A 10,167-nucleotide genomic window follows, 5' to 3' on the forward strand; every position below is an offset into this window, starting at 1 on the left:
ACACAAGTACAGAATCTGTTGGGAACATATAATATGATGTTTGAAGAGTTGTATGTATGTTCTCACAAGCGATTACAAAATAGAGATGAGGAAGAATTACTTTTAGACCAATGTTGGGAGACTGGTAACACCCTAGCTCTACCCAACTTCAGACAAAAAGGTGGAGAAAGAAAACTGAAAATGACTTATGAATATAGATTCCCCATTTCAGCAAAGAAATATTAATGAGCCAAATCCAGTAATGTCTGAAAAGGTAACCACAAAAACATAATCAAATAAGATTTTGTCCATGAATATAGTTACTGTATTATTGCATACTGATTTAAGAAAATCGTATAGATAGGACCATATTGAAAGAATAAAGGACTTTACCTACAGCATGGTTTTAATAAATAAGAAAAAGCATTTAATGAACTCGGACACATTTTCATATTGAAAAACATTCTGTAAACTTCCACAAACTTTCCTGAGTATATAAAAAAAATCACAAAAGTTATAGTTAATGGTGAAAAGATGGGTGTTTTGTGGAATTAGGAATAAAATGATCAGAAGAATATTGACCAGAGTGTTGGAAAGAGAAAGAAATAAAGAGGCATCTAAATTAGAGAGAAAATAAAAGTCTTCCTGCATACAAATGACATTGTCTTGTTTAAAATTTTCTTTTTTTTTTTTATTAATTATTTTTTTTATTATTTTAATTATGACAACAAAGATGCAAAGAAAGAGGACAGGGTAAAGTTACAGTGGAAGCCCAATCACCCATAAACAGGATTCTCAGTAGTTCCATCGATGATATCCCAGCCTTGAACTTTCAGCCAAAGAACATTAAGAAAAACAAAACTGAACCCATGTACAATACAATTACTTTGTCCCTCAAATCCCCAGTTGTAGTACATATTGTTTCTTAGCAGCACACCATATAATCTAAAGATATTAGACTTATGTAACTCTTTAAACATTGAGGGCAAAGTACATTTATCTAGTTCCATGCACATGCTTACTAGTTTAAGTTAACCTCAAAAGTTTTAATGGGTTGTTTTTCTTAAGGATTGGAGTCAAGAGAACATAGTAAAAAACGATATTAAAGTGGCATTTGTTTGCATAGGCCCACCAAAACATAAGGGACATGGAAAGACAAATTATGGTCTAAATACATGGAGACCCTACCCCTGAAGTTTCCTGGCACAGGACTGACTCTAGGCTCCAGGCAAACTAGTTTGTCCAATTCAAGTCATAGTCTGTAGTGGCAATACACCTCCATTCCTCACATAGTCTCTGTTGTTGGTATCATTCTTCTGTATTAAAGATCCTGGAGTCTGCATATCCCATATTGCAGTCAGGATGGTGCAGAGCATCCTCTCGTTTCACCTCACACTTAAGGGGCAATAGAGAGAACCATGTCCTGTAGAGCAGGTCATCGTTGTTGTCATGTCTTCTCGCAGGTCATTGTTGTTGTCACGTCTTCTCAGTGTAAACGGAAGTGTCTTATTAGGAGGTCGATGTCACACCCTTGGTAGTGTCTTTCCTGGTAGAGGACTGCTTCCAACTGTTGCTATAAAAGACCTTGGATGTTTCGTAGATAGCTTGCCTGGTTCCAGCGTGAATGGAGAATGCCCATTCAACTGAGGCCTATGCCAGGTCATTATATCAATATTCAGGGTGTAAGGTACATTGTAATGAGATTTATTAGATAATAGCTAATCTGTATGTATAGTGTTTTCCCATTTTAATGTGTCTATGCAAACAAGGATCAATGCCACGAAGCGTTATTGGTGCATCTGGAGGCAATAGGAACAAGACCAGCAATTTCCATGACATAGTTCAATCATAGGCATCAAACTGAGGGACAGTTCCACCACAATCCTTACTGAACAGCTTACAAAGAAAAGACAAGATGAAAAGTGGATAGAAACATCATGGTAGAAGAATATATAGAGAGTTACAGCAGTTAAAGAAAATAACCATAAAATATTCAAAAGATATATGTGTTCAATATGTGTTCGATTTGTGTCCTTCTAAATAGTTCTGGGATTTGTAAGATCTACTGTATGTCTTTGGTCAGAGATTGAAGCTGTGTGTTACTGAAGTTAAGAAGGGTAAATCTGGGGTACTGATGGTTGGGAGGAGCATATGATCGCGGTTTCAAAATGTAGACTGGTATGAAATTGCCAGTGACAGCCTGAGTATAGCTGAGAAATTATCTGCCACCCCCCAGATCAAACGACACCCCCTGATCCAACCTCTAGAGCCGGCCTGGGAGTGGGGAAAACCCAGGGTGCCCCATGAGCTCCTCCCAGAAACCCACCTGGAGATCCGGAGGAAAGGGGGAGAGGGGGTTCGGGTGACCCAGGTCCGGGCCCCCCACCCTAGGCCAGGCCAAAAGGCCGCTGGCACATACGGAGGTCTGCCAGCTGCCCGCCCGTGCTGCTAAAAATCCAGCTCCAGGAAGGGAGAGAGACCCTCCCAAGCCCGAAGGACAGGGATTTAAGCCCAACCTAGGCCGGTCCCCAGACCCGGCCTGGGAGTGGGGGAAACCCAGGGTGCCCCATGAGCTCCTCCCAGAAACCCACCTGGAGATCTGGAGGAAAGGGGGAGAGGGGGTTCGGGTGACCCAGGTCCGGGCCCCCCACCCTAGGCCAGGCCAAAAGGCCGCTGGCACATACGGAGGTCTGCCAGCTGCCCGCCCGTGCTGCTAAAAATCCCTAAAATTTTCTAATAAATTACATTATTAAAGTTGATAGAAATCAATTAAGATTTTAAGATATATCCATAAAAACTGTATTTTAGTCCAGCAATAAACAATTCAAAACTAAAATTAAGGGGAAGATTTTTTTTACAGCAGATGAAAGAATAAAATACTTTAAAATATATTTAACTAATAGCTGAAAATATATACTCCGAAAGCCATAAATCATTGAAAAGCAATCTAATTTGTTATAAATAATAACAATCACACCCAGTTTTATGAATTGAAAGGGTTCAACAGTATCAAAATCAAAGTAATATCAAAATTTTATACTCATTAAACATGTTCCTAGCAAAATTCTAACAAAAAGTTTTAGGTATAATTATCAAAGTGTTCATAAAATTCTTACAGAAATATTAAGGATGCAGAAGGGTCCTGAAAATTCTGAAAAAGAAAAGTTGAATTCCTACTAAGAAATTTGAGAATTTTATTGTAAATTTATGAAATAACTAAAGACAGTGTTATTGGTATAAAAATGTCGATTGTGGAATAGAGTTGAACTTAGAAATTTAAATAACATATATGGTCAATTGTCTTTTGCTGATAACAAGATAATTAGCAGAAAAATGAGCTGTCACTTTGACAATGACACTGGGCCAACAGGATATACACATGCAAAAGAATGAAGTTTAACCCCTTATAATATCTGCACAAAAATTAACTCCAGGTGGGTCATGAACCCACAGGAAATAAACTTCTGAAGCAATCAAAAATGGGAGTAGATCTTTGTGACTGTGAGTTTTACACTGCCTTCTTAATTTGACATAAAAACTTAAGAAACACAAGAAAACCAGATAATTGCATTTAATCAATATTTTAAAATGTGGTCCAAATACCAGTAGAGTTATAAAACTTAAAACATTAAGGAAATATTTATAACTTACATATCAGAGAAGAATTTGTCTTCAGAACATAAAAAGAATTTTCCTATAAATAATAAAAGCAAAAGAACCCAGATTTAAAAGAATGTGAAATAGTTCTCCAACGAAGATGTACAAATAAAGAGCACATGAAAAAATGTTTCACACTTTTAGTTATCAGGGGAATGAAAGCAATAGGTACAAGAAAACACTTCTTATTTTCCAGGGATATTTATTTTAAAGCCATAAAATAACAAATATTGACAAAAAGATGGAAAAATTGAACACCATTGAACACCATTGAACACAAAATTGAAGCCATTTTGAAAGTATGCTAGCAGTTCTCCAGAATGTAAACCAAGAATTACCAGAAGCTTACTTCTAAAGAATTTCTTAGAAAATTTCTAAGAAACCAACTTTATTACAATGTAATCAACTATCTACCAAACACAGATATTTTGCTTTTCTTGGTTTTTATTTTTAGACTACATTCTGTTGTGTTCATGGATTACTCCTAACTCTGTTGGCAGGATCAGGAAACCATGTATTGTCCATGGGTTTCAAACTGGGTTGACTACATGTAAGGCAAATATCCTACCCAGTATACTATCTCTTCAGTCCTAACCATAGTTTTTTTACAGAAAGATTTTGTAATAATGCCAAGCTTAAAAATTTGGTCCTGGAGCTTAAGATATTCTGACATAGGCATCAGATCCTCTTTGTCTTGCATTACTGGAGGCAGGTTTCTGTTGTTGGTGGTGGATACATGCAAGACCCTTCAGAAATACAAGGAAATCACCACATAGGGACTGAATTTGACTCCATGATAGAAATATAACTTAGAATAAATTGTATTGGACGGATCATGAAGGAAAGATAAGATTTTTGAATTAGGGACCAATTTATTTATTATTATTATTTTTTAAAATTTTATTTTATTGAAACAATTGTGATTTAAAAAGTCAAAAAAAGGGGCCGACGATGTGGCGCTAGAGGTAAGGTGTCTGCCTTGCAAGCGCTAGCCAAGGAAGGACCGTGGTTCCATCCCCTGGCATCCCATATGGTTCCTCCAAGCCAGGGGCAATTTCTGAGCGCTTAGCCAGGAGGAACCCCTGAGCATCAAATGGGTGTGGCCAGAAAAATCAAAGAAAATTAAAAAAGCCAAAAAATTGTCCTTTGTAGTTGGCTTTCAGAAATATAATGAATAAGGGCCAACCCCACTACCAGTATTCACCTCTCTCCATCAATGTTTCCCAAGTGAATCCCATTTCATCCCTCCTGTTCCCCCAGCCGGCCTATATATCAGGGCTATTTTAAGTTTAGATTGTTAAAGTTTGGTTTCTTTTTTTTTTTTGGTTTTGGGGTCACACCTGGCAGTGCTCAGGGGTTACTCCTGGCTCTATGCTCAGAAATCGCTCCTGGCAGGCTCTGGGGACCATATGGGATGCTGGGATTTGAACTACCATCCTTCGGCAGGCAAGGCAAACGCCTTACCTCCATGCTATCTCTCGGGCCCCTGGTTTCTTAATTTTATTGTTTTTGCCTTTGGCTTGGATATTTAGTTCTGTCCTTTTTTTTTTTTAACACTACCAATGCATCTGAGACTCCTAGACCCCATTCTTTCATATTTGTGTTTCTCCTCTTTCACTCAGTTTCTTTATTCTCGCTATACTCCGTGGCCAAGGGTGTTCATGACAACTTCCATTTAGACCATTGTATTTCTTCATGCAGTTATTTTAAATACCACATGTAAGGGATTTCATTCTATTTATCTTTCTTCTTCTGGCCTACTGAATTTAACAGAATATCTTCCAGTCCCATCCATGTAGCTGCAAATTGCATGATTGCACCATTCCTTACAGCTATGGAGTATTTCACTGTATATATGTATTACATCTTTATGACTCATTTGTCTGTTGTTGGACATCTAGGTAGATTCCAAGTCTTAACGATTGTACTGAGTGCTGCAATAAATAGCAGTGTGCATACATCCTTCTGGATGAGTGTTTTTCTGAAGGACCAATTCAGAATAAAGCAAAAAAGCATTATCTGAACAAACAAATCAGGGACTTGTGTGATGTCATGGTGAATTAATGGAAAAGCTAGAATTAGATCCTTAATTTTATTTTTTATCTAAATTAACTTTTCCTTTTGCCCATTAGGAGTAAAATGACCTATTGGAAAATTCTAATCACTTACCATTTGTTGGGGATTTTGTATTTGTTGGTGAGCCCTCACTATGGTCAGCCTCACAAATATTGCCCATTTCTAATTTTTACTTACATGTTCATAATAAACACAGAAGGATCTAAGAAAAAGAGTGAATACATTGTATAATTTAGTCTAAGAAACATTGGAATTAAGTTACCAAATAACTTAAGAATTCTGTCTACAGATGATAACTTATCATACTTGATGTATGATTTAAAATTTATTTTGGAAAAAGTGCATACATTGGGTGTTCAGGAGTCACTCCTGGAGATGCTCTTGGGATGTATTGCCTAGGATGGAATCTAGTTAGCTGCACGCAAAGCAAGCGCCTTGCTCACTAGACTATCACTCTGGCTTAACATCATTTAAAATGTAAAGGATCAAATAATTGGCTAGGGAATTAAAATTATTTAAATATCTTAGATATAAAACTTTACTTGAGAGTTTTGGCTGCTCAAATGGCCATAGAACATAGATTAGGATGCCTGAAAAAAAAAAAAAAAACCTTTCCTCCTACTTTCAAAAAACACTTAATTTCATAAACCACAATTGAAGTTGCAATTAGATGAGTATATTTTACAAAGCATAAACATTTTAAGTTCTCTGACAGTGTGAACAAAAACATACACATCTTTGGTGGGTCTTCAGTTGGGAAGATCCAGATTCTAAATTAGGAAGACCCCTCAACTTGGATTATTCACTCAAAAAGAATGAGGACATTGAGGCCAGAGTGATAACTGAGTGATAACACAGTCTTGCAAGAGGCCAACCTAGGTTTGATCCCCAGCAATTCATAAGGTTCCCTGAACCTTCCAGGAGTGATTTCTGAGTGCAGAGCCAGGAGTAATGCCTGAGTGATGTTGAGTATAAACCCCCTTCAAAAGAAAGAGGATGTAATTTTTGTCCATAAACTTTAGAAAAGAAATAGATGCTATGGTCCCATTTTTTTCCTTTATGTTTCACATAAATGAGATCATTAGTATTTATTTACTCCTGACTTAGTCTATTTAACATAAAACTCTCTAGTTCTATCTATATCAAAGAAAACAGGGGCAGAACTTTCTATGATATTGACTTCAAAGGTGACTTCAATGATTAGTTTTCATTGTCAGAGAATTGAAAGCAAAAACAATCAGGACAGCATTGAACCTTAAAGTTTTAGTTCTGAAAGCCATGTTTTTAGTAAAAACTCTTGAAATATTGAAATCGACTCAGGGTTATCATCTCAGCAAAAAACACTGACATTATTATCATGTATCAGTGGAATAAGGTTTCCTACAAAAGTGTTGAATTTTGAGAATGATACCACAAATTTTAGGCAAAAACCTGTTCAAAGTTATGAGTAGAGTCAAAGATTTGGAGTACATCTTCACCTCCATATATATATATATATAAACTATATGCATGAAGATAAAGGTGCATGTTCATGAAAATGTGCACAGTATTGAATTCTGAATGTGGTAATTATGAGTTACTTTTAAAATATCCTTTTAAAATGATATTTTTTGAGGGGATTCATCTCTAATATCCAGATTTTTTTTATAACTAAAACATAGTCATAAAGTACAGAACTAAAGAACAAAATGAGCTAGAATACAGGGAAATGTTTGGGAAGCATGCAATTCGGATGAACTTTTGTTGTATTAAATTTAAAGGTCCATGTTTCCTTTCTTTATTTCAGCATATGCTTATGATAGAGTAGTTAATTTTTCACTTTTTTATTTAAATTTTATTTTTAATTTTAGGCATATGACTTACAATACTACTAATGTGAAGTTTTATGTATAAATCATTATAGCACTGCACTCTCCATCAGAATGTCTATGTCCCTGAATTCTTGTCCAGTATGACTCCCCCATGTCTGTACTGTGCTTCCTACTAAAGATCAGTTCTCAATTTCTGTTGCCCCTGGCATTTATTATTCACCTATGATGTTTATTTATTAATACAGATATAATTTTTCTCTTTTTTGTAGTAATTTAGTTCCTGAGTGATAAAAGGGCTTCTAAACGAACAACATGTAAAGACTCACCATATTAAGGTGTGTTTTAAAGTAGAGTTACATCTTCATCACTTTAGATATGTAGATGGAATGGAATTAGACATGAACCTACTTAGCAACTGTGCATCCTTCTAATTTTGACTCAGACTTAAACTCACACTAGATTAAGTTGACTTAATTAATTCTCATGGATACAAGAGAATTTGTCACATAATGACTGGAGATGGTAATTGGAATTCATGCATATATGGTCACTTACACTGGTAAAAATAAAAAAATATTTTAAGTATTTCTCTTATTCTAATTGTTTTTTCCTAAAATAATTTTATCTTGTTTCTAGTATTGAAGAGAAATATAGCAGGTAGAGTGCTTGCCATGCATGTGGCCAACACCTTCCATTCCTGAGCTTGTCTCTCCTCAAATACAGCTCAAATGCCTGTTTTTCATTTCCTTGCTCACATCTGCCAGAAGTTACTACATTCTTCTTTGAACTTTATGTGTTTTTTAAGTACAGTAGTTTGGGTTTATAGGGAGAGATATTAACCTAGGCAACCAGGAAACTGGAGTCCATTTTTAATTTGTTTTCTTAAGGGACATCAGTAGAGTTTGGTCAAGCCTGCTGATATGTTGATCAGTCCTCAAAATAAGGGTAATACAGTTTACCCGTTGTGTGGACTTTGGCAAATTATTTAATCATCTTATGCCTTAGTTTATTCCTTAGCAAAGTCAATGCAGTAATCTATTCACCTAATTTATTATAAATAAAGAGGAAATGTGTTTGTATAGGTAACCCAAATAGAAAAGACCAAATTTAGTATTCAACAAATATTACTAAACATTTATTACTATTATAAAACATATTTCAAGGTTATGATGGGAGGAAGTGAACTAGAAGCAACAGAAAAACATTGGTGAAGTGTAATGGATTACTTTGGCAGTGGTGAAGAGTGGTAAATACACATCAAAATCCATCAATATCAATTCTGTTTTAAACATTTTGCATACACTACAATATAAGCTAAAAAAGTGTCCATAAATATAAAAATAAATTAAGACTTTAAAAAATCTACTAAAATATACATCCATGTATAGGAAAATTTCATGACTTCATCTCTCCTGACAGCTGCATAATATTCCATTGTGTATATGTACCACAGTTTCTTTAGCCATTCGTCTGTTGAAGGGCATCTTGGTTGTTTCCAGAGTCTTGCTATGGTAAATAGAGCTGCAATGAATATAGGTGTAAGGAAGGGGTTTTTGTATTGTATTTTTGTGTTCCTAGGGTATATTCCTAGGGTTTTTGTATTGTATTTTTGTGTTCCTAGGGTATATTCCTAGGAGTGGTATAGCTGGATCGTATGGGAGCTCGATTTCCAGTTTTTGGAGGAATCTCCATATCGCTTTCCATAAAGGTTGAACTAGACGGCATTCCCACCAGCAGTGGATAAGAGTTCCTTTCTCCCCACATCCCCGCCAACACTGTTTATTCTCATTCTTTGTGATGTGTGCCATTCTCTGTGGTGTGAGGTGGTATCTCATCGTTGTTTTGATTTGCATCTCCCTGATGATTAGTGATGTGGAGCACTTTTTCATGTGTCTTTTGGCCATCTGTATTTCTTCTTTGTCAAAGTGTCTGTTCATTTCTTCTCCCCATTTTTTGATGGGATTAGATGTTTTTTTCTTGTAAAGTTCTGTCAGTGCCTTGTATATTTTGGAGATTAGCCCCTTATCTGATGGGTATTGGGTGAATAGTTTCTCCCACTCAGTGGGTGGCTCTTGTATCTTGGGCACTATTTCCTTTGAGGTGCAGAAGCTTCTCAGCTTAATATATTCCCATCTGTTAATTTCTGCTTTCACTTGCTTGGAGAGTGCAGTTTCTTCCTTGAAGATGCCTTTAGCCTCAATGTCCTGGAGTGTTTTACCTACGTATTGTTCTATATATCTTATATAATCCAACCAAGATGCCCTTCAACAGATGAATGGCTAAAGAAACTGTAGTACATATACACAGTGGAATATTATGCAGCCGTCAGGAGAGATGAAGTCTCTTCCTATAAATTTTCCTATACATGGATTTACATGCAATCTCTTATGCTGAGTGAAATAAGCCAGAGGGAGAGAGTTAGACACAGAATAGTCTCACTCATCTATAGGTTTAAGAAAATAAGACATTTTTGCAATAATTCTCAGGAACAGAAGAGAGGAGGGCTGGAAGGTTTAGCTTATGACATGAAGCTCCCCACAAAGAGTGATGATTGCAGTTAGAGAAATAACTACACTGAGAACTATCATAACAATGTGAATGAATGAGGGAAGTAGAAAGCCTGTATAGAGTACAGGCAGGGGTG

This window comes from Suncus etruscus, chromosome 13 (genome assembly GCF_024139225.1).
Source record: "Suncus etruscus isolate mSunEtr1 chromosome 13, mSunEtr1.pri.cur, whole genome shotgun sequence".
NCBI lineage: Eukaryota > Metazoa > Chordata > Mammalia > Eulipotyphla > Soricidae > Suncus > Suncus etruscus.